This window comes from Solea senegalensis, linkage group LG19 (genome assembly GCF_019176455.1).
Source record: "Solea senegalensis isolate Sse05_10M linkage group LG19, IFAPA_SoseM_1, whole genome shotgun sequence".
Lineage (NCBI taxonomy): Eukaryota > Metazoa > Chordata > Actinopteri > Pleuronectiformes > Soleidae > Solea > Solea senegalensis.
Window position 1 is genome coordinate 13,522,884 of NC_058038.1, and position 24,868 is coordinate 13,547,751.

The 24,868-nt window shown below is 42.8% G+C and overlaps 1 long non-coding RNA gene across 1 annotated transcript; it reads left to right on the top strand.

The window, feature by feature from the left end:
• The first annotated feature begins 21,649 nt into the window (after nucleotides 1-21,649).
• Nucleotides 21,650-22,988, top strand: LOC122785844. The gene is made up of 3 exons (XR_006362358.1): nucleotides 21,650-21,836; nucleotides 21,927-21,971; nucleotides 22,606-22,988. It is a non-coding gene; the product is annotated as an uncharacterized LOC122785844 (long non-coding RNA).
• Nucleotides 22,989-24,868: the final 1,880 nt, after the last annotated feature.

The window sequence follows — 24,868 nt, forward strand, 5'->3', positions numbered from 1 at the left end:
AAAGATTCCATTGTATCGTTGCCACATACAGCTCTCTGTATTTCTCAGTAGTGTTTAGATCTTGAGTCGACTGGCGAAAGATTATTTTAATGTCAAGACAGATGAAGGCAACAGCCACATTAGTAGCCAGTAAAGCAAGATGGCTGCAAACAGGTTGGAGTTTGAGTTGTCAAAGACCCTGACCTTTCAGCAGCTCGATTGAAGAAAATGCTGCTTATCCCAAGATTATTAGTAGAATAGAATAGGACAGTATTTGAACCCTTAGATTTCTCAGCTGCATGTTCTACACTCACTGATACTTCTACTTCAAAATCTTCTCATCCTGTCTCCACTCGCTCTCCATCCGGGTTTGACGTCTTCGCTCTGCACATGCACGCTCTTTATCTGTCTGCACGCTGTCGGCAGGCTCAGAGTGATTCGGGGAACGACTCCTCCACACTTTTATTACCTGAACAATTTTCATGTGTGCCTGTTGTGGCTTTAGCGCTGCAGATGAAAGAGACACACTGGGTGTGTGGGATCAGCATTCGGCTCAAGTGTGTGTTTTTCATTTGACTTGGATTTCATCCAGGTCTTTCTTCTGTCATCCTTTTCTATTTTGTGTGTGTTTGATATGTTAGTCATCCTGTATTTCTACTTCATATCTCTGTATCTCATAACTTCCTTCTATCGGTTCATCTCTTTCTCCTCTCTGTCATTCCTCTCTGGGCCGTTTCTGTTGTCTTTTTTCCACAAAATACATTTTAACTATTACCTTAGCTTTTTATTACTGTCCTCATTTCCAGTTTACCCTCTCTACTACTTACTTATCTTCGGTGTTTCTGCAACCTGCATGCCCACAGATTCTGTGATGCATAAAGTTTCTTGTTTCTCCCCTTGTGCCCTTTTTGGTGCAGCATGAATGCAGTTTCTCTCTCCTGTGTTCCCCTCTACATCATCCTACTTACCTCCATGTTCTTGGGAGCTTTAATGGTTATCTGCTGCATAGGCATGGGATGAGAGACGGGGGCTCAGAGGCAGTAACGCCTGTTATTCTTTCCTCCCCTCTGTCTGGCATGTGTGGAAAATGGAGGGAGAATAGGTGCGTGCTTTGCTGTGATTTTGGCTCTACCAGTCGACTTGAGGGAGTAGGAAGGTGAGCCTGTTTCTATGATATCAAGAGGGTTTGGGGTGAGGAAGGACGATCATTTCTCTTTGCTCAGTTCACAGACTACACACACACATTCATCTCCTAGCTAAGCTTGTGGTTGTTCAGCTGCCTACGATACAGCAAACTCAAGACTCATCCTTGCCATTTGAGTTGCAGTCATAAGCCAGTCGTAAATCAGGTTGAATTATAAACTTTCAGCAACCTTAAAGCAAAACCTTAAAGTGTTCATTCAGTACACTATTGTTTGGAAATGTATGAGCACAGGTGCATTTGTGTTTTGTGCAGGTGCATGTTTTGTCTAAAGCAACTGAATGTGAGAGAAAACCTGATATTTTGTTGGATCACAACACCTCTGAGGTTCAGACTGGCAGCAGTGAGAGGCCCAGGCGCAGGTGTGAGCTCTCTGAGGAAAGAGGCTATGTGTGAGACATGGTGGATGGGGCAGCTTTTGGAGAGTTGCCACCTGGGCGCTTGGATTCCTCCAGTCAGCTGCAAGGTTTGCATGCAAAGACGGAATCTGCCAGAGAGAGGGTGCACCTTGCAGAACAGAGGGAGGAGAAGAAGCATAGGATAGAGAAGAAGACGTCAACTCCCGTGAAACATTAAGGGACAAACAAACAAACAGAAGTCTTGCAGTCTTCCACTACGTTAGAAATCAGTTCTGTAATCTGTTTCCTGCTGACAAAGAAAACCAAGAGATTTTAAACCTTGCTCTAACAAGTAGCTGCATTTTCAGTTAGATATGCATACACTGAGGGGTTGTGAGAGGCAATACCAAGCTGGGGTTTTCCCCCTTTTCCCATGTGCTGCAGTGGAAAAAAAAAAAAAAAAAGAGAGGGAATGAGAGAGAGAGAAAAAAATCCATACAACAAAAAGCTGAAAGGTGTATTGTATAAGGTATTCTTCTGGGAGAATACCTAGTCCTGTCTAATAATCACAAGACTACATGAGTTTATTTTCTAAATAAAACATCAAGGGGCTATGTATTAATCACAGCCCATGTAATCCTGTCACACCCCCCTCCCCGAGTGGAAAAACATCACAGTGGCCAGAAGGAACTTTACCCCACCATTTCCTGCTCTCATGTCATAAGACCCCCACCGCAGCATATGGACCCATGTACACGTACATGCATGAACACATAAACACATCCTTATACAGTTAGTTTGTTCTCTGGGAGTACAAGAGTGCAGTCCACACAGGTAGTGCTGTTCTCAGAGGGCTCAAGTGTTACCTAATGGCTGGATATACGTATGTGCCACTGTGAAAAGAGCTTTGTGAGGATCCTCTTAAGTGCTTGTAGCACTTTGGTGCTTGTTATACATGCCGTCATCTCTCAGTCAGAGGTGGGTGGGGGGTTTCTAAGTGGCGCACCATAAATGTGTAACTACACTGGTTTAATATCAGTGCAACGGTGTTCTGCAACGGGACGTTATAAATAGTCAAATTTCTCAAAATTTCAACAAACGAATGGAGCAGTGACTGATTTTGTCTTGTGTGTTTCCACTCTGCTGGCACCAAAGCATGACGCTGCATTATGCTGAATCAAGGCCTCTTGACTTTGTTTATTGTTAAGCCATGACGTTTCCTCTGTGCTGCAGCCAGACATGTCAGCTCGGCCAGGGCCTGGTTTGCCACAGGCTCCACTGCTGGACAAGAGGCCTGCAATTATAGCTCACTTCAAAGATGCCGCTCAGTCAAAGACGGCATTCATGCATTTATTTTGGCAAACCCCCATCCACTCCCCTTTTCTTACCTCCTCACCTTTCCACCTCCCGCCTCCTTGCCCTTCTTCCTCCTTTCCCACCAACCCTCAAGCTTGTTTAGATGAGCGATTAAGGAGAGAAACAAGTGCAAATGGAGTTTGGTTTGGCAGACATCACTATTGACACACAGTTTACTGAAATATCTCCCTGCGTAGTTTTCCCCTCACCTAAATTTGGCTATGGTGGATGTCGACAAAGATGAGGGTGGGGGGAGTGGGTCTCATGTACCCAAACAGGGAAGCTTTAGTCCTGGGCACAGAGACCATGCTCTGCTCCTTTCTCACCCCACCTCCTTCAGCTGATCCAGAAATAAAACCCAAAGAGTGGGGGCAAGGGGCCATGTTTCACCTCAGGCCATCTGCTCTATACAAGCTATAAGGATGTTCAATTAACATGGTACATTGATAGCATTTGCATGTCGACAGACTATTTTATCATCAAGCTCTGCATCACCATGTCCAACCTGAAAACTCTTTAAACCTAGAACTACAATAACATATTTGGAGAAGTGTTTATTCTCTGGCATTTTCATTTTCTGCCAAGGTTTATTTGCTCATGAGCATGTAGGAGACTAATTATACAACTTCCGCGAAATGTGTTACTACATGGGGCTTTAAAGGGTTAGGGTTAGGGTTAGAGATTACCCAGAGATTTGAATGGAGAGGGACAGCTGGTATATTCTCTTAATGTGTTTGTCTTTATTGGAAGGGGAATCATCTGGCATATAGGTGATCATATTTCAGAAAATCCCAGTTGTCTACTGTCTGCTGGGTGAAACTACTCTGGTAAACTGTGATCTTGATCCATTCTGACACCCTGGCAGAGCAGTTACAAGGCCCAGGAGCTTTGGTTGCATGTTTGCTTGTGCGAACGCATGTGCTAATTTGTCTTATTTTAAGTTTTGCGTTGGAGTATTGTGGGCCAGCGACTGGTATGTGCAGGAGTGTTTGTAAGTGTTTGTTGTTAAAGCAAGCCAGACACTTCAGCCACACTGGGCCAGAGCTGCACCATCACATCCCCTGGAATCTGAAACCTGATGCTGGAAGTTGGGCGGCCAGAGTGATTAGGGGGACCCACCACGCTGGTGGTGTTACAGTTTGGCTCAGGTGTCCCATTTGTCACACCACGGGCCGGGCCCCAGGCCACACCAGTCTGGACGGACACAGCAGTTGCAGCACTGTCTCTGGGGCAGAGTCAGGCGGCCTTTGGACCTCTCTATAGGAGACTCTATGGCTCCCATGGGTCCAACTTATCCATCCGTCTGTGCTGGCTCCTCCAACTCGTTAAAAAGCACAGACCTGCAGTGTTAAATCATCAGGCTGTCACACGCATCATACACACCTGGTGGGACATGTTTCCCTGTAGAACTGAAACTGTCATGTTGTGGATATTGTGTGGACACAGAGAAGTGGAGCAAACATTTTTTTACAGGAAAACACACACACACACACACACACACACAGTCTGGTTTCCGTGATTCCAAAGGTGAAATGCTGTAGAAACATTTAAGTGCAAGATGCCAACCTCCATGAAGGCTTATTTTGAGGCTAGGAAAGCCAAAGGATGTTTGTTTTAAAGTGATTATACACATATACAAACATGCTTATCAGTAGTCTATTCCATTTATGCCAATACACCCTCCTAAATGCTACACTTGAGACTTTTAATAGACGAAAAAGAGATTTGAGGGGGGCAAAGCTTGATCACAGCTGACTGTATAGCTGGAACTTTGCTGGGGCTTACCTGTGAGGGAAGTTTAAGCATGTATTGTATACATTTAAAAAGCTGTAATCTTATACATTCACACATGCACACTTATTTAAAAAGTCCCCCTGGGCCTTGGCAAGCCCCCACTTTCTCATCAAAGGGAGATCATGAAGTTCTGTCTCGCTTTTTTTTCCCTCTGCCTGTGACACACCTGACAACTTGGAGAAAAGTGCAGCTCATTACTCACACACAAATACAATCACTCAGTCTTGTCATTGTCTTCTCTCCCACACTTTGGCTGGCATCCATGAATGGCTTGAGATGAAAAAGTCCTACAATTTATAGTCTGCTGTACTCGACTCCCCTTTGTTTATATAAGGGATGATCATTTTCCGTCACAGCAGACCTTGTTTTTGACTTCAGGGGAGATTTTGAAATTCTATGGAAAAGGGGAAGCCAGACAGAGCTACATTTGTAAATAATTAGAAGCACATATAAGAAACGAGTAAACCTGTCGTATGAAAATGTTGGCAATAATAAACAGCATATTACAAATAGTTGACTCATAATTCATTCCAAATAGTGCATGATCATGGACAGATTGTGAGACAATGCATCCTTGGACATTTATTTGTGAAGTATCCCCCAGCTCCTTGACTGTATGTGACATTTTTGTCGTTTTATTAGTAATTACATTTTGTTTTGTATCTTTTTGGAACTAAGGGTCTTACATATTCCTTAAAAAAAAAGTATACATACGGATAAAACAAGTACATACAAAAAATTAATAATAATACAGAGTTGAAAAGGATATATTTAGGGTTCGAACAACAAGGGTTGCAAGAACCCTCTTGAAACTGAAGGATTATTATTATTATTACTATTATTATTATTCCTCTTGGTCCTCCGGCTTCCTCTCACAGTCCAAAAACATGGTGATTCTGTTAATTGGACTTCCTAAGTTGACTGTAGGTGGGAATGTTAGAGTGAATGACCCGCCTATTGAGGGCTGGATTCAAAATGACAAAATTCCCTTTATTTTTTGAGTAGTATAGATACCATCAGATCATCTGGTGAAACTTGCAAGGCTATAATCTGCTATATGTTTACTGATTGTTGTAGGAGATACATTTTTAAATGACAAATTAAGCAATAAACTAAAGATGTAAAATTGCAAATATAGCTTAATGAGGACATGATGTCTGTCTAATAGAAATAATAAGAAGATGAAGAAGAAACAACTTTTTGTGAATACATTTTGGGTCAAGAAGTTACAAATTACTTTGCCTCTAGAGCAGGTGACTTTTAACCCTCTTACACCCTCCTGTCACGGTCATGCCTCGTGGCATCATTGACGTTAATGGCTCTCTTTGCTGGTATGCAGCGAGCGTGAGCAGAGCAGAGAGGATTCTGGCAACACTGCATGAAAAAAGACCCCTGCCCTTGTGTGGATTTGGCCCTGAGAACACCTAGGTGGTCCTGAAGATGGAAAGAGAAGAAGACAGGGAGGACAAGAGTTATGTAGGAGGAAGACTGTCAGGTTGTCTGTGTCAACAATAAGGAAATAATTGGCCTCTGTAGCCTGTGGGCCTCACCGCGGCAGCCATGGGGCCTGCTGGGGTTGGGTGGGGCATTGCCCTGGCATTACACACAATTAAGGCAACAAGAGGGTCAAATGGTGAGGCAGGGGAGGTCCAAGCCCTGTCATTCATGAGAGAGATGTCTTTGTGCCACAGGCTAAGTCAAGCCAAGGCCCAGGTCACAGTGAAAGTCAGTGAACGAGGCCTCTGCCTGGAGATGAAAGCTCCACGAGAGTAACCTGCTGATCTAACACAAATTACAGAGGAGGAGTTGAACATGGGTCGTTTAATAGTGGTCCGAGGAATTCAACAAGTACCCGTGAATAGGTGTCTGGTAGGCAAATAGTCAGAAACCCTAACCCTAGCCTGAACCCCATTCTTACCCTAACCCTAAAACCAGGTCTGAACCCCCAACAAGCACTTTAAAGTGAGGACCAGTCAAAATGTCCTCACTCCATATATGGTTTATATGTTTCTTTGGTCTTCACAAAGGCACCCATACAAGAACACACACACAAACTTTCTTCTTAGGACACTGTATTGACTTCAATTCATTTGGACAGCCTAAAGTTAATGCCCGATCATAATCATAACCACAGTGTCAAATATCAGCCCTAAACTCAACCAGTTCCTCAGAAATTCGATTCTGCCTCATTAAGACCAGGTTTCTGGTCTCCACAAGGACTACTGGTCCTGACAAAGTCAGTGTTTATGCCAGAAAAGCTCATAATGAGATACAAATACAAGCACACACACACACACACACTCTCTAGACTTCCACCAAACTCTTCTGAACAGGTTTTCATTTCTGTGGTCAGGCTCTGGTCAGTGTCAAAAGCCAGACTGTTGGGTGGCAGCTCGCTCGCACCCTCTCTGACTTGACCCAATCCTTGACCTCCCACTAATGTGATAAACATTCCCAATCAATGGAGGAAACAGAGTGGAAGTGGCCAGGGATGTGAACGTGACCTCTTGATGAGCTTCAAACAGCCAGTCCTTCTCTGTTTAAACCCGAAATCCACCTTGTTCTTCTGATCGGCGAAGAGATGGAGGGAGGTCAAGTCTGACTATGACTATGACAAAATGTCTCCATATCAAACCTACAAAAAAGATGGTCAACCGCTGGTCTAAAAATGATTAAGCTGATAATGCACATCAATCTGTTATTAGTATTTATTCATTTATTGGTATGTCAGTTTACTGCCAGTGAACATTAACAATGGCATGAATACATATGAAGCCACATTACTGATGCAAAGGATTGTAAGCCAAAATATTTATTCAACTTAGAAATGCTAAAAACTCAGGGCTGCTTGATATTGCTCTAAATGTAATCTTGTTTATTCATGTTGACGATTCTAATTTTGGTCTTTATTTCAAATCAAGAATGTGTGTGTCAGGACACACAGCCAAATATACTTATACACTTAAAGGGCACTATTTATTTGGCAGCTCCTGCAAATGAAAGTTTACAACTCTGTGCATATCGTTGCACAGTATACATCCAACATCTCACATTTTGTCCTCAGAGAGCACAGAGTCGAAGCGGGCTTCATGACGTTCCACGTGAATGACTTCATGTAACAAGAGAGGGGAGAGCGAAGAAGAGAGTAAATGATCTGCGGTCACAGCCGGGGTCCAAATTGCATGTTCTGCTCTCCTTGTTGAGTTGAGGAAGTGCATAACAATCTAACTTCACAACAAACAATAACGCATAACCTGTCTGCTTCCTTTTTCATCATCAACCTCCTGTTCCCTCATTGATCCAATTGGTTGTGATTGGCAACATCTTTGAAAGGCCAGTTGTGAATTTAACAGCCTGGTTTGGTCCTCCATGTAACCTTATCTGTGACAGTTCTTGCTGCATTACTTTATGTCCACAGCTCCTCCACCCACTGGAGTCAGGCCACCTTACCTTCTCCCAGTAAGTCTGTGCTCTCCTCTTGCTGGTGGTCACACTCGCAGAAATGCCCCATGCACCCCCAAGGAATTCACGGCTGGATGTAACAAAATATATGTCAGAGTTCTCCTTTTACTGAGGCCTTTCATTGCTGCTTCTTACAGTTTAGGACATGATCAAACAAGACACGATAGGAAAGTGGCAGAGCATTTAGGTGTAAGTTGGGGGGTTGTGGGATTCTATCTGTAGTTCTGATCCCCCCGGCCCCTGGGGAGCAGGCAGGGCTTCTGCTGAGAGCAAGTGGGGCTCAAGTTTTGTCAACGGGCATCAATCTCTCTTGTCTGTCAGTCCTATAACTCCCAACCCCTGACCCTGCCCCACCCTCTCATGGCCTGGGTTACAAGGCCTTCTGAATTGGGATTGGTTAACAGAGAAGCCCAGCTGAGAGACAGTGGAGACAGCAATCTGGCCCATGAAACCACTGTGTCTCAAGAGGATGGGGCTCCTATTGCTCTGGCCTGAACTTAGCGAATCCAAATGTTTGTGTGGCCAGCTTAGCTCTCCTCTGTCTTCTCTGATGTTGTTTCTTATCTCTGTTGCTTTACCCCTTCAGTGATGATAACGCATCTTCTCCTAAAATCTGATATCTCTTGGTCCTATCAGTGCCCTTCGCCTCCCTCGCTCTTCACGGTACAAAGTGTCTTCATCCATCTCTCTTCTAGCAAATCAGCAGTCTGTCAGTGCATTACCTCCAGAGTGAAGGATGATGGTGTGACCGAACAAAGAGGCTCACTTGTTCTCATCACATGCAGTGAGTCTTAGGACCTTGGTGTTGCGATCGTGATTTCTGTGTGTGGTTTGGGAGGAGCATTGACAAACAGTAGAGAGAACATGACAAACCACTTGTGGCATGGTTGTCTCATTGCATCTTGGCTGCTATCCTCTCTCAAAACCTCTGTGTCAGCAAACAGCGAGGTCAACAATTCACAGGAGCATCGTTTATTCCCTGTGACATTATTTCTTTCCACTTGTATTTTGGGTTGGCAGAAAGAAGACTTTGCGTCTCTGGGGGTAAGGTAAAAGGGCAAACTGGAGGGCGGCAGAGGTTATTGGGGTGGTGGGTGGTACACATTGAGGTACTCCAGCTGGAGTACTCCTCAAGCTACTCCCCTTTATCTTTGTCAGTCCCTGCCTCCCCTCTCACCATTTCCTTCCATCACTCACTGTCCCTTGTCCATCAGCATCCTGCAGGAACTTGATTAAAGGCGGAGAGATAATCTCTTTAATGCCACTTCAACTGGAAACCTCTCTTCATCTCATACTTGTTTCTCCTCTTACGCCATCCTCTCTTTTATATCTGTGTGAGGTGGCTGCGAGCAGAGGTTTGGCATGCACCTGGCATGCTCAAACTCAATGTTTTTTCATTCTTTATTTCTTTTGTCTCTTCACCCCTCCCTTGGATTTTAGAGCTCTTGTCTTAAACATTGCTTTCCCACAAAACAGGTGACAAGCTATGCTGGACATGTAAGTAGTATTTAGTTCAATGACAGAAAGGAAAAAAAGAAGAAAGGGAAAAATTGAATCCAGATTTATTGTCCATTTGCTTTTATCTACAGCGCCTCTGTTCATCAGTAAAATATCAACCAAAATCCCCAGTCAGCTCCTGCCTGCATTTGCCATTAAGATCAAAACAATACACCTGGTTAACTCGGCCCTTTGTCCTTGCTGGCCAATGATCAGTGAGATGCAGCTGACGTAAGCGCCACCATAGCACTTAAGGAAAGACTCAAATCAAAGGCAGGGTGGACCTGTATGATGGTGCTTTTCACTCACAAACAACTCCGTGAAATAGGAGGCCCTACCCTTATGCATGGACCCTCCACCATCATCAAATCATCACTGGCAGCTTTGATGTTCCATTCAGTTGATGACCCATTGTCAAAGCTCCATATTCACCAGCACCTGGGTTGACTGGCATTGTTAAATCTTGCTGCTGTGTTATCAAAACAAAAAGCCTGACCCTATTCAGAGGACTGGAGATCAGTTGTGAGTTGAGAGTCTGTTGAAGAGACCAATAAGAACAAAGATCCCCTCTCTGTCAGCAAGACGGAGGCCCGTGCAGAGTGTGAGAGAGATCATTTGGAGTCAAATTCTGAAACCACTAAACTTTGTCGGTCCAGTTAGGAGGCTTTACTGTAAGTTTGTATAAGAGTATAATTGTTTTAAACTAAAACTTGTATGGCCCTTTTATTTATACTTCAGCAAAGGGCTGTGCTTTACAGCGGCCTACTGTACATCATCCTGACTGGACAACCCAGCTGGAGTGTGCATTTGCGAAGTACATTTGGACCCTTTACCAAATCTAATCTAAACCAGGGTGTTAAAAGATTTGTTTTACTAAATTTCCTATTGAAAAATACAGCAAAGTAGAACACACATTTGTAGGGACTTGCAAGTCAACCTTAGTGCATATGCTCAGAAATGCTGACCTGTCTGTACTTCAGTGGCTGTGGAGCATTTCACAGCTGAGCAGGGCGACCATTGGCAGCAATGGGTAAGACACGCTGGCACCATCACCATGAGAGCAGCCAAGCCAAGTCTCGTCAGCTGTTTGAATGTGGCTTCAGACACTGACCAGCGTGTCCCCTGGGTGCCTCCTCACCTCTGCGCTCATGGGTGGGGAGGGCAGTATGGGGGACAGAGTCTTCCTTCATCACCTCAGTGTGGGCATGGGATCCGTGCCCAGAGTGGCCATGCCCGGCCAGGTCCATCCTCAAGCTGAGCCACAGCTCTGGGCAGAGCAGCTAGGGGGCTCTGGACCCAGTGGCTGCAGTAAAAACTGACAGAATGTGATTCTGCGTGAGTGAAACCTGCATGGGTAAACACCTGGATATCTATGAAAAGATGTATGTTGCTGCTAAAAAAAACACCCACACATGTGCTCAAGCTAGTCGATGCATTCACATGTTAGAGAGGCCGGAGAATTTGTTTTGGCCTGGAAAATTGCTGTTTGGAAATGATAGCAACAATAATGGAGGCTTTGCTGCTTGCCCTCATGTTGGTCTTTCTGAAAATAGGATATGAGTGTAAGAGGTGGAGAGGAACATAGACAAGGCTGGTGGTTCATCTCGGTGTCTTTGATGCACTGTTGTTCCACTGGCCACCCTCTCTTCCCTGTGTAGCTCTGTGGTTTGGCCTTGGCTCCACGACCCTCTTCTCAGCCCTCTGGTCCAACTCTGCCACCACAGCGCACTTCTTTAGCACATGTCAATATTAGTTTAGGATTATTTCTAGAAGTCCAGAAGAATAAAATCCCTTTAGAGATTACAGAGCTGACACAAAATAATGACGAAGAATCTAGGGGACTGTGAAAGAACCATTAATGAATATTTATTATTTGCCTAAGAAACACGGATGATTTAACTCAGGCATACTGCGGGCAGCTAAATTTGGTTAAAGCCATATGGTGTTCTGGGTAACCTCAGCCTAGAATAGCCTGCTATGAAGACTGGAGTCACAGTGGCGTATTAGACTCCACTGCCTACAGATGAGGATGGGAGGGATGAAATCAGAGTGAATAGAAGTTATATTCTTCCACCCTGGGATGATCTTTGATATAAGGCTTCATGTCTGGGTCAGGAATTAGGTGTTTCGAACTAGGAAGCCCAGACACTGACTGGGTTTACGCGCATGTGCAAAACCCAGAGATGGAAGAATATGCTGCGTTTACAAGGATGAGCCGTATTCACCGAATGATTTCGACCAGAGGAATTGAGAAAACATTTTTGATTTATTTGAGACAGTCAGTGATGAGTCACACGGCCCTTAAATATGGTTGATGCATTACAGCCATGTTGTCTTCGGGGATCTGAGCCATGTCTTCTTTTCACCCGTTCCTCAGCCAGGGTGGATTTTATGAGTCTGGACCTACTGATGTGATTAGGGTTAAAATAAGCCCCTTTAGTCATAAAACTACTTCAGCTCAAACGTACGTGATCCCTTTAGAGTGTTATAGTTCCTGAAGTAGGAATTCCTTTTTAGCTGCAGTAAAGGGGATTTCCCTGTAACTTACTTAAGGTATGGGGGTGGTATGCATGCAAGCATGGTTAAAAAGGACCATCTAACCTGTTTTTAGTACTCAAGTAGTCAGTTACGGCCCCCCCGTGTGTGGGCAGGATTCATCGACATCACCTCTACCTTAATGATTCTCTTGGAAATATAAAACACAGATAATTAGTAAGCATTACTTGGTTGTTTGAAGTCTTGGACGGGATGTCAAAGAGTTGAAATGCCTTTTGAGGCATCCTGTTTGTCAAGCCCATAAATGAATGAAGCAATCCAAGTGAGCTCTTCCAAGTAAGGTGTTGCAAGATCAAAAGTTCAAGTCATGACTAACCGGAACTATGTGACCTGCAGCGCCACAGCTTTGACTGGTGCTTTGACAGCAAGTGTGTTGTTAGCATCATATGTTGGTCTGTTATCAGCAATGAGGTAAGGAGGTGATGCCATGCTGATCAGAGGATATTTATTTATGCATGAGTAAGATGAATACTTTGAGTCATCATGTCTGAGTCTGACATGAGTCTGATAGGCGTGAGTCACCTTGGAAAACAAACTGAGGCGCTCTTAAGCAGATTTGTTTGACTGTGTGTAGACAGTGCTCTGGTCGCCCTTTCTTCTTTTACTCTCCTCGTCTGCTGTTCAAGGGAAGAGTGGAAAGTCTATAAGCAGAAGTTGGAAACTACTGCCACAACCTGCAAATGCACAGGACACTTATTCATACCCTCTCTCTCTCACACACACATTCTCAAACACACTCTTGGGGTGGGGAACAAGAGCAGCAGTGCAGTAGCAGTAAAGTGGTACAGGCATCTGTCAGAGGCCCCATGAGTCACCCACTGGAAAACATACAGCTCCCTAAAGCCAAAGTAGATATCCATCAAAAGTGATTGTGGCCGGTGCAGGGTCCTGCAAAAATACAGCCAGAAATATACGTGCAAAGACACGTGCTTGCAACACATACAAAATACATACCTGTGAGTGTACCACCCCAGTCTCTGTGTGGCATTTTATATACAGCCAACTTTACCTATGAGGTTTATCTTTATGTGTTTTGCAAACATAAGGTACAAACTGAGAAGCCAGACTTTTGTATCTGTGACATTAAAGAGGCAGAGATATCTTTGACCTGCCGCTATAATAATATAATAACAATAATATACTTTATGTATATATTTTTTTAAGCAGCCAAGCCAAGTAGCCACATGTTCACAAGATGTGCATGACCGGTTAAGTCTATTGAGAGATAGAACTGACAGAGAATCCTCCATGTTCAACTTTTGCCCTTCCTCTCAACTGCATAGTAGGTCTCACATAAGGCTGCCATGTATTGTACACATGTACTGCACACATTACACTTGCACTCAAATCATATAGAACATGAGAGAAGCCAGTGTAGACAAGGCTCGTTTAAAGACCTCTTATAGCTCAGAAGCATTAGTGTATACGGACATTTCAGAAGGCATGGGCTCATGCGAAAAAAGGACACCCCTCATATTATAAGGTTATTTATATTAGTCCAAGAATGGGGGCATTTGCAGTGTCATGCAGCAGATATTGCACAAAATTTAAGTTAACTCGTGATAAAACAAGAAAAAATAATATATATACAATGTAATTAATAACAAATAAAATAAAATAATAATAAAAAGTATTAATTGAAAAAAATAACGTTGCAGTGGGAACTCTTGTACATATTTATCTATTTCAATAACCAAACACTCACTAATAAATACTGCTTACAAGTTAATTGCAATTGTTGGGCCTTTTATAACCTATTTAGAAATATTTTAGTGTTGGTAATAACAGTAATAATTAGTAATGATCAGAAATGATATCTAATTTTCTCCATATTTCTAAAATACTTGCTTGAAACTTGACTTGCAGACAGTTGGGGAGGTTAGAAACAAGCTTTCTGGTCACCTATTAAGGAGTTTTTTTGTTTTTTTTTAAATAAATACTTTATGGTAGGAAATTACAGATATCAGCATTGAATATTGTCCTTTAATTTTCTCCAAATGTAAGTGAGAATTGATGCTATGCGCCAAATCAAAAATAAAATTAGAAAAAGAAACTTTCAAATGGGACCCTTACCTGGTCAGAGTGCAAAAGGGCAAGTGCTTGAGCAACAGCTAGGGTTTATCTGTGCACGTCCACTTTCAGTCGTATGCTTCTCTCCAGTTTTTTCCTTTTGGTAAATTATTTAAATATCTTTGATATATGTTTATCAAACAGCTATAAATATGTAATAAAAGGTCAAAATGAGCTCTCTCCAACCATATTGTTAGTCATATTATGGGATGTTTCTTGGGCTGAGGTTAGCGACTCATCTCTCACTTCCCCAACACCACCCTTTCTTTTTATATATATTTTAAATATAGTATATATAAAAGTCGTCCTATGGGCTTCTCCTTGCCCTACAGAAAGCCCAACCAGTGAGCAGAGTGCTGTGTTTTGCTGCATGGTCAGGCAGAGCGGCGCTGAGCAGATTCCTGAGACATCAGACATTCTGGTGTTGGTGGGGCCAGAGGCTGCAGCCTACGCCTCACACATGACCCCTACAAAGGTCAACAGGTCAGATCCTGAGATAATCCTGTCCACATAACTGCACGGTGTGCATGCGGTAAAGGTGTAACTGGCATCATTTGAATATGCATACATCTGTATGAGTGTAGAATTGCTTTTACAATAAAAGTCATTTAGTTTTCATGGCCTCAGAATAAGCCTTGGACAACTTCAGGCAAGGCCCTTGCTTTTATGGCTGCCATTTTTTATGGCTGAAATTTACTTTGCAAATAAAGTAAAATCTCTCCACCCAAATGATCCCATAAATTAATGCAGAAGAAGTTAATGACATAGAAAGTGGGAACCTGAAGCTGTGTCTGTGTGCATTTGTACATGCCCAGGCTTTTCCTGTCCGTGTGTGTGTACATGGATGAGGGTGCAATTTGTCCGAGAGCAGGTCAAAAGGCCCACACTTGTAAGAGATCTGCAGAGAGCGTCACTGTCATCTGGAAAAAAAACTAGAACACAGAGAGAATAAATGAAACAGAGGACAGAGGGGTCGCCCTCCACCCCCAGACATTGTTATTTCAAGCTTTTCTCATCCTATCGAGGAAAGAAAGGAACAATGCACAGCACATTCAGTCACATGGAGCCCCACAGTCGGCTCTTTCAGCAAAAAAGGAAAAAGAGGGGGAAAATCAAATCAAAGAGCAGAGCGGCAAGGGGAAGGAGGGACAAGGTGAAAGACACTGACAGCAGGGGAGATAAGGCACCTTATCAACAGAGGCTTTACTCTTCACTCCTCCTTTACTACTTTTACACGAGTATGATGCAAAACATGCTCAAACATGATCTGAGCTGGGGTAATTTTTTTTGTGCACTGTCTCTTTAGATTTCAACTTTTTCTTTTTCTTTTTTTTCATTTCTCAGATCCTGAGACAAGTGAGATGGGACAAGGAAGGAGAAAGGTGGATTTAAGGGAAACGGATATTTTATGGCAGCAGAAGAATAAATAAAGGAATAAACAGAAGGAGCTATTTATTCCGCTGGGTTTTCTCTTTGCTTTTGGAGTCAAAATATATCCATTCTCAACTATTAGACTCAAGAAGCCCCCCCCCACACACACACACACACACAAACACACTTCTGCAGTTGTCAAGGAGGAATGTCTGTCCTGTAGATCTAATGGCAGCTGGAATGATTGATCAGGTGACAAAGAAACTAGAGTCATGATAGAGTCGACAGTCTGTGCGAGCATGCATACATTGGTGCATACATGTACAGTATGCATGTCACATACGTGTGTACCACTGGCATTTTGTGTGGGCCTGCCTGTTTGTGCGTGTAAATTCCTTGTAAATACATGTGTGTGTAAGTATGGCTTTACAGCAGTGGAGACACCAGGACACTTGGCACCACACTGACGTGACCCAAAATTCGACCCTGCAGGAGGCCATTGACAGTTTGGCATGAAAGATGAGGCACAGGAGGGAACATCAACAGGAAGCAAGAAAACTGAATCCCATTTCACCATATTGCTTAACTGGCTTCCTGCAAAAAAAACAACAACTCTATTTGCAATGTCTATTTTAGAGTATTCCGACAAAATGTGTACTTTTACACATGGACACAAAACTGACCTCTTTGAACCTTGAAAGTTTCTATAGAGAGGAGGTAAAAAAACAGCTAAAGGCAACTCTGGGCACTTGTGTAACAACCTGCAAGAAGAAACATGATATCTGTGTACATTCCCCTCTTGCGCATTTTAATGCTTCAAATATTACTGGCTGCGGTACAGTTAGGTGTACACGGTCCTTCACCACAGGCAAGCCTGTTTCTCTTGAAAATTTTTTTTTTAAAAAAATCTAATATTAAAATAGGTGTTTGCAGGATTGAATTTAGAACATCAATAAACTTCACTGAGCCTGGGAATTTGGCATTAGGGCATGGGTTCATTTAGCATCAAACCTGCTTTGCAGATGAGCAAAACAGGCTGCATTGTAAGACATTTCTGTGATACTATACAGCTCCAGCCCTCTCATGACAGACCAGGTTGCTGCTGGTTCACATACTCTTTTTAAACCTTTAATACGTGGAGGTTTTGACTCTTTTTGCAAACATAATATGAGATGTGCAGCCCCTGAGACGATGTGGTGGTGGCACTGGGAGGAACGGTAGGGTAAACTGAATAAATGCTTTGATGCGTGCACTGCTGTGTCTACTTCCCCGCCCTCTTTCTCTTTCGTCTACAATTGCTCCATTCAGCCCTGTTATTTCTGATGCCTTGGGCGGCACATTTGGGTCAGTTAGTCGAGCTAATGGGCAATTGGCGGAGGGGCTGGTAGTTACAGAGCAAAGCTTTATGACTCAGGTGCATCCCACCTACAAAGACACACCTGACGAGAGCCCAAAACTTCAAGTGGTAGGTCAATTGAGAGTTTTGCCTTTTGGAAATAGTGGCAGCAATCAAAGGTGGATGAAACAGGGAAAGTTGACTCCAGTGACCTCAGTCACAGGTCGTGGTTCTTATGCTTGGCTTATGACTTATGACAATTTTTTCCTATCAATAAACCTATTTGGTCAAATATACCAGAAAGCCTCTTTTTAAAAACAAAAAAAAACAAAAAAAAAACATGTCAGTTAGTAAAATAAGCTCAGTTAATAAAATCAGAAAAGTAACATGGCCTAGATATACACTTTTACCAGCCACTTCTTTAGACTCATCTCTTTAGCAAATCGTTATATCTGATCCCCTAATCACATGGCAGCAACCCAATGATATAGACATGCAAACATGAACATGGAAGACCTGCTGAAGTTCAACCTGAGCATCAGGCTGGAGAAGAAAGAGAATTTAAGTGACTTTAAATGTGGCATGGCTGTTGGTGCCAGAGAATTTCAGAAACTGCTGATACCCGCATTTTCACACACAACCATCTCTAGGGTTTGCAGAGAATGGACTGAAAAAGACAAAATATCCAGCGAGCAGCAGTTCTCTGGATGAAAATGTCTTGCTGATGCCAGAGGTCTTAGGAAAATTACTAAACTGGTTCCAGATGATACAAGAGCAACAGTAACTCAGATAAGCACTTGTTATAACCAAGGTATGCAAAATACCAGCTCTGAACACACATGTTAAAAGTTTGTAATGTTAAAAACATGGGCTTTAGCGATATGTTTAACATACACTTTGTCACAATGCAAATGGAACACCAACAAGGCTCCCTTAACTCCCTGTGTCCCTCCCTGTGTGACATGTTGCCTCAGAGTATTGGCTAATATCCATTGAGGATTAAAGATAGCAGGACCTGTATTGAGCCAACACTCAGGAAAGCAGATCACTCACACAATAACAGGCATGCAGGCCTTCTCTGGTACAGCAAATATTGGTACTGACTTGTGGGCGTTCTGGTGTGTTTTCAGGACACTGTGTGGTAAGACCTGTTCAGGGGACCTGAGGGAATTTCTACATGTGTGCAACTCGGCGGAGTCTGAAATGCTTGCCAGTCCCTCACCCCAACCCTCCATCCCTCTTGACCGTGCCACACCTTCCTTTGACGCTGTCATGTTTAGTTTTCCAGTCATCTCACGACTTCCCCAGACTCCTTCCAGCAAAAGGAAGAGTGGAAACTGAATCAATCCGCTGCTCTTCCTCGAGGTTTCCCAATGTTTGTGGAGGAACTGGGAGGAGGATCGCCGGTGAAGCCAATCAGGCCGCCACTGCTGAACACTGCTGCTGTATATTCAAGACAGTGAGAGAGAAGCTCCCTCAGTCATGTATAGCTTTTATATGTTTACACAGTTAAGATAAAAATCATTTGGAAGCCACCGAGGGACGCATTTACAGAGCAAACAGAGACGTGTTCATACTGTGGATTAAAGTATGTAATTATATTTAGGGACAGACAAAATAAATTAACACCTTAGTGCAAGACGGAGGCAGATGATCCACTGTGGCAAGTCCTAAAGGGAGAAGCCGAGTACAACTGCATCATTGCATGTCTGTCCATCCTCTCTGGATCTCCCTGGGGTTTCTTGCAGTCTACTCTGCTCAGGTTCTTTGGTGGGAGTTCTTCCTCACCCAAGCTGACTTTCTAAGGACAGATGATGTTATGACATTCTGTGCAGACGGTATTTGTGAAGTCTGGCTCTACAAATAACATGTATTTGCATTAAGCATTGATTCATTTAAACTCTAAACACTCATCTCTGTTTTTCTTCTCGCTGAGACAACTAAAAAAGTATTTTGCTATCACACACAGAAAATATTTGTGCTGCAGATTAATAACACCGTGTGGGTGAAAGTGCACTGCACTGTACAGGGCAACAACACAAGAATCACACAGTAATTGTCTCACTGCCGCACACACTGAGTGTAGGTTCAAATAACACAGTGGCTTATGACTGGTTGTCTAGCGCCATCTGTGGGTCACATAGAATTTTGCTTTTCTGATCATCTCCTCAGCATGTGGCGCACACACACAACACTGTCCTTTGCACAATTGCAAATGTACAAGTGTATGAACTGTACGTGTGTCTGTCAGTCTTTCCATTTGTCTGTCAAAAATATTGAAGTGAGAATGAGAGCATTCACTCCACAGCCGTTGCACTACTCCCACTCTCGGCTTCATTGCGAGATTTAATTTTTCCTAAAACATTGACAGGGCAGATTGGAAAGTTTTAAATAAACCAAAATGAGTACAAACAAGGTCTCACCTATTTAACAAGGATGAACATGCATAAGCACACTCCTTGTGTTTTGTGTGCTCAATTCAGCAGTAAAATGTATTTATGGTGTCTCACTCTGAATCACTGAATCCTTTTTGGATTTGTTCTCGGTGTTAACGGCAGGAAGCGGAGAAGGAGAAGTAGAAGAAGACAAGGGGGCTCGGTGAGGGTGATGTGGGGGGTGGGGGCCATCATGAATGAGCTCCAAAATGCAATCTTGCCATCCCTTCCCTTGATCCATGTGCCAAAGAAGAAGCTTAATAAAAACATCACTCATGAGGACTCATTGAGGAGGTCGGCAGCTTGACAAATCCAGTAAAGCTTCACAGTGAGCTACGGTGGAGTCATTCACCTCAAACCTCCAGTCTTAGCAAAATATTGTCTCGTTCGAGTCATTTATTTAAGTAATTTGTAACCCTCATGAAGGTAGATCCTTTTGCAGGAGCATTGTAATACGGTTGGCAGTCAGCAGTCCATTCCGTCTATTTCCACAGGCGGTAAAAGTGAACTCTACCCCACTGCACCTGTTTCTTCCACTCTGTTCCCTGTCACACTATCTTCAGCCCAGCTCCAAATTAAAATTCCAACATGACAGATTGAGGGAAATCAAAACCCCGAAGCCTCTCTTCAAGAAGGTGAAGCAAAACAATAGTGGGTGAGGAGTAGAGTTCAGAATGATTAGGCTCAGGTAGGCTGTAGTGTGATAGAAGATCACTGGGTGAGTGACAAGCCACTAACAGACAGGATAGAGGATGTGATGCTGTGCTTCCTGAAGTATGAAATAATAAAAGGAGTAAACCATATAATGCAAAGTGGGATGAGAGATGATGTCCCGCCAAACACAGGTGTCTGCGCCTTGTTTATGTAATAACACAGTGCTAATCCACTCATTTTGTTTCCCCCACAAAGGGAAGGATTCTGCTTTAAAAGCCCATCATGGGCTCATAGTGCAAAATGCAAACCCATCAAATTTGAAGGTGTGAGAGAACGTTAAAGACTTGCCCTGGGATGGTCATTACTGCGTGGTGTCAGCCACATGCACAGTCACACTGGTCGGGTGAGAGTGGAGATCACAAGCAACAGAGGAGGATGTGGAAGTTGTCTCACCACACCTGGCAGCAGATGGCCCCGCTTGCCTGAGCTCTCACGCTGGGATAGACTCAGCCGCAGACAGCGTTCAAGCCACATGGAGACACATGCAGCTGCAGCGGCATCAAGAGCTTTGTAGTTGCCCTAGAAGACTGTCAGCAAGCGTTGTGTAAAATGCCATTAGTAAATGTTATATCAACACCATCTTGTAAAATGAATTCTCCTTGCCAGGAGGCACACAAGGCGTGGAAGAAGACTTGGAAAGGAAAGGGTGTGTTGTTAACTTTCATTAAATCCTTAAGAGTTGAGAGACAGCCTCAGATCCTTTCACATTTGAAAATCTTTCTGTAGATGTTTGCATGCCTGCACTGTCTGTGAATGTGTTTAGTAGTGGAGTTTTCAGTCTTTCACTCTTGGGAACATAGGCTCACTTTTTTTTTTGCTTACTTCTATGCAGCAACCTGCTTTGAAGTTGAAATATATAAAGAAAATCTCCGTCCACATACTTTAATTCCTGAAGAATTTGACGTTTTCAGTCCATGCAGAAGCATGTGGGGGGCACACGGTTGATGTAGTGGTTAGCACTCTTGCCTTTGCAGCAGGAAGACATGGGTTCGGTATCCCAGGTTGGGACAATGGCCTTTCTGCCTTTCTGAGTTTGCATGTTCTCCCTGTGTGTGTGTGTGTGTTTTCTCTGGGTTCTCTGGCTTCCTCCAAATGCAATATGGGGATTAGGTGGCAAACTGTCCAGAGTGTCACCCCGTCTATTGCCCTGTATGTTCAGCTGAGATTGGCTGTGTGGATAAAGCAGTAGAAGATGGATGGATGGACGAAAGCATGTGCCCCTAAGTATTTTATAGATTATAACTTGCTTTTTATGTCACTTTTGCCTTGTTTTTGGACCTTACAGCACATAGGCTCCACATGTAGTTGCTAATTGTCATGAGAGGTAAACTGTGAATGCAAATGTACTTGCAAATGATTTTCATCTCTCTCCATGTCCAGTGGGGCTAAATTTAAATGTACTACTGTGGAAACGGGCCTCTCGGTGCACTCGGTCTTGTTGCTAAGGAGCAGTTTGTCAAACACCATAAACATACACCACGGTTAGTAGGTCTGGGTTGGGGGAGACAAGAGAGGGGTGGGGGGAGTGGGGAAGTGACTGGCAGGCAAAATGTGGTGTTTTTGCTCAGTAGGAGAGGGGTTTTCCCCTCATGCTGTCATCTATGAATGGAGCTGAATGGAGAAACTGCAGGAACTCTTTGGAGTGGCACTGCTGCCTTCTGTGCATTCTGAGACGCTGAAGCCATCCATCACATGATGCCCCTTCCTTTTATGGTCAGAGACGCAGGGTAGGTGAGAAAGAAGGAGAGAATGAAAGAAAGAAAAACGAGAAAGAGCAAGTAAGATTTATCCCTCCTCTGTTTTCCTCCTTCTCTTAGGCATCCTGAACTTGTGACTGGTCAGCTTTGTTTACCAGGTACCAGGTAAGTTTACCAGAATTGTTTTAAATATTTATTAAATGACTCTTTAATCAGACTGATCTGCTTGCTTTGTGGAACCATCATTTCAGAAATGCTTCTCTCTCACACAGACATACTCTTCAATGGTTTTTTGAAGCACCACAGTCCTCTGTGGTGGGGCCAGTCCAATGTGATAGTTTGGATTCTGCTTAGCAAATCTGCTTTCCATTGAGCAGAGGCCTATCTTATGTGGACCATGCATACAATAATTACCACCACATATTTTGGTGCTGGACAGAGGCAGACAAATTGTTAACAAATGTTGTTAGCAATAGCAAATCATTGGTCACACATTGTTTTCCACTTCTTATTGATATCCACTGACATGTCTCAAGAACTTTTCAGTCTTAATTTTGGTTGTTTGATGACAAGATCGACTGATGATTATTTCCATCATAGTCCAACACCCAAAGGAAGAAGTACAGTTTATATTTCTCCAAATGGTTCAGAAGGTTAACTGACTTTGTGGTCTTTAGGTGCCAAACTATGAAATGGAGCGCTCTAGTGTCATTTATTATTTTATACATCCAGAGTCAAGGTGACCATTAATCTGTTTTTGTGGATTTTTTTTGTCATTTAAAAATAAATCTGTCAACAGGAAAACCCCAGACTGACGAGCATGGCTACAAATACAGACCAGGGAAATGAGGGGAAATGAAGTAAAGTGAGGTAAACACATGGTAAATAGAAGTGTTGTTTTGTCAGAATGAGCAGGGCACACCTGGGTGACTGGGACTGAGGCAGGTCCTGTCTCTCTTAGGGTCTTGAAGGAGTCATTGTTTGGCAGATTCTGGGTGGTGTTCCTTAAAGACCGGGTGCAGCTGTCACCATTAAGCAGGGTCATGGAAAGGTCTGGTCAGCTGGGCTTGAAGATGGAGGCAGGTGAACTGCGGCACTAATTTGTCAGCCAAATATACCGTAGTGCTAGTGGATGAGTTAACGTTATCCCCTGCCATCCAGCAACTTTGAAAGAAATACTAACTTCATGATGTTTTATATATATATATATATATATATATATATATATATATATATATATATATATATATATATATATATATATATATATGTGGGGCAAAAATTCCAGAAACTTTATGGTATTTATGTGGTGTCTTCCAACTGCTTTCAGCATATTGAAATTGAAGTATTGAAGTTTCAAATATTGTGACTGTTTTTTATTCATCTCAAGCAAGGAGGAACACAATTTGACCTTGGGTTGAAGGGCCTTGGTTGTGGTATCTGTCCTTAGCTAGCCTTAAGATTCTAATTCTATCATCTTTAACAATAAAACAACAAAGATCGTAGCAAAGTAAGTGCAATAAGAAATCTAGCAGGATTCCTGTTAATATTCTGTTTCTATGTTGCTAAGTGACAAAACCAGCAGGGACAAAGCAACTGAGCATTCCCTTCAGTTTTGGTCTTCAATGAGACTCTGGTTGCAGCACAGTCTTCCATATTCCCATATCCCCAAAGACATTTGGTGATGCTACTCTGTTGTTACAGAAACAGAGGTGCTGTAGTCCATAATAACAACATGAGAATGAAGAATGGACCAACACTGCCCAGAAGACCAATGAGCTGGAAGGCAGTATGTGAAGCTCAATGCTTATATGTTAACATTTATGTTAAGGTAGGCTTCCATAGCAATACAGTAACAAGTCTGCATGCTGAGAAAAGCCTGCTTGTCAAAAGACCAATGTGTCAAAATTAGTGAGAAGTAGTGACATCTAATGGTGAAGCTGCAGAGTGCTACAAATGGAGGAACTGGTGGTCACCTATAGATTGTGTAAGGGAACTTGCCAGAAAGGGGAACACTTGCTACTATATAACCCTGTTGTCCATGCTCTTGTTCTTCACCTCTTAGAATTAGTACAGGAATCAGCTCGCTACCTCTTCGTCTCTTCTCTCCCGGGTAACACGTGGAAAATTTGGGATACACACGCAACCTCGACAGCGTTCACACCAGAATCAGTTTGAGGCGAATTTGCGAAAATCGCCTACAAGTGGTTAAGCTTCCACTTCAAAATGTGAGTCCATTTGGTTAAGATTAGTTCATTCAGATTATGCCTATCATCTCCCAACATGGCAGTTGGGACTGGTTTTATTGAGGATTACTGTATATTTTAATATTGTATTTTTTAAGAGTTTTGCATGGTTTTATTCATCAGTGTGTTTTTCAGTTTTTTGTTGCATGTTTTAGAAGTATCCCACTGCCTGTGAACACACCTTGGAGAGAGAGAGAGAGAGAGAGAGAGAGAGGATACAGAAATACAGTAACTGTAATTCATTACTTTCCACAGTCTGGTAAAGGCACAGGTGTTAGTGATAACATTAACGATGACTTAACGATGACTTGTCAGGCAAGTGTGTCAGTGAGCCGTTAATTTGATTATCTGCACCTGTGCTTTTCCTTCAGCGACCTGCATGTCAACACTTGTCTGCCATACAAAAGACCCAAGAAGATAATAGTTTTATTTATTTATTTATTAATTTAAGAACCTGTATTTGTATGAGATATATGCGGCAGCTGTTGAAGTGTATTGCATTGAGGGAAGAGGTGTATTCAGGCAGTTTTTCTTTGAACCTCTTTAAAACAACAGAAATATCTGGAAACAGCCGAGGCCCTGTCTGGTGAGTGAAATGGAAAACAACACTTGTTTCATGACTTTCATTGACTCTCTCTTTGCGAAGAAAAAAGCATATCTATGTGTATGTGTAAAGTAAGAAAAACAAACTAACTTTTTGGTTTAATATGTGCTTGTTTCAGCATGTTTTCTTTATCCAAAGCTATAGAACCATGTACAATATTTCCATTTTTTATTCAGTGTATTCATTTCAAAGTCATGTTGCCTCATGATAGT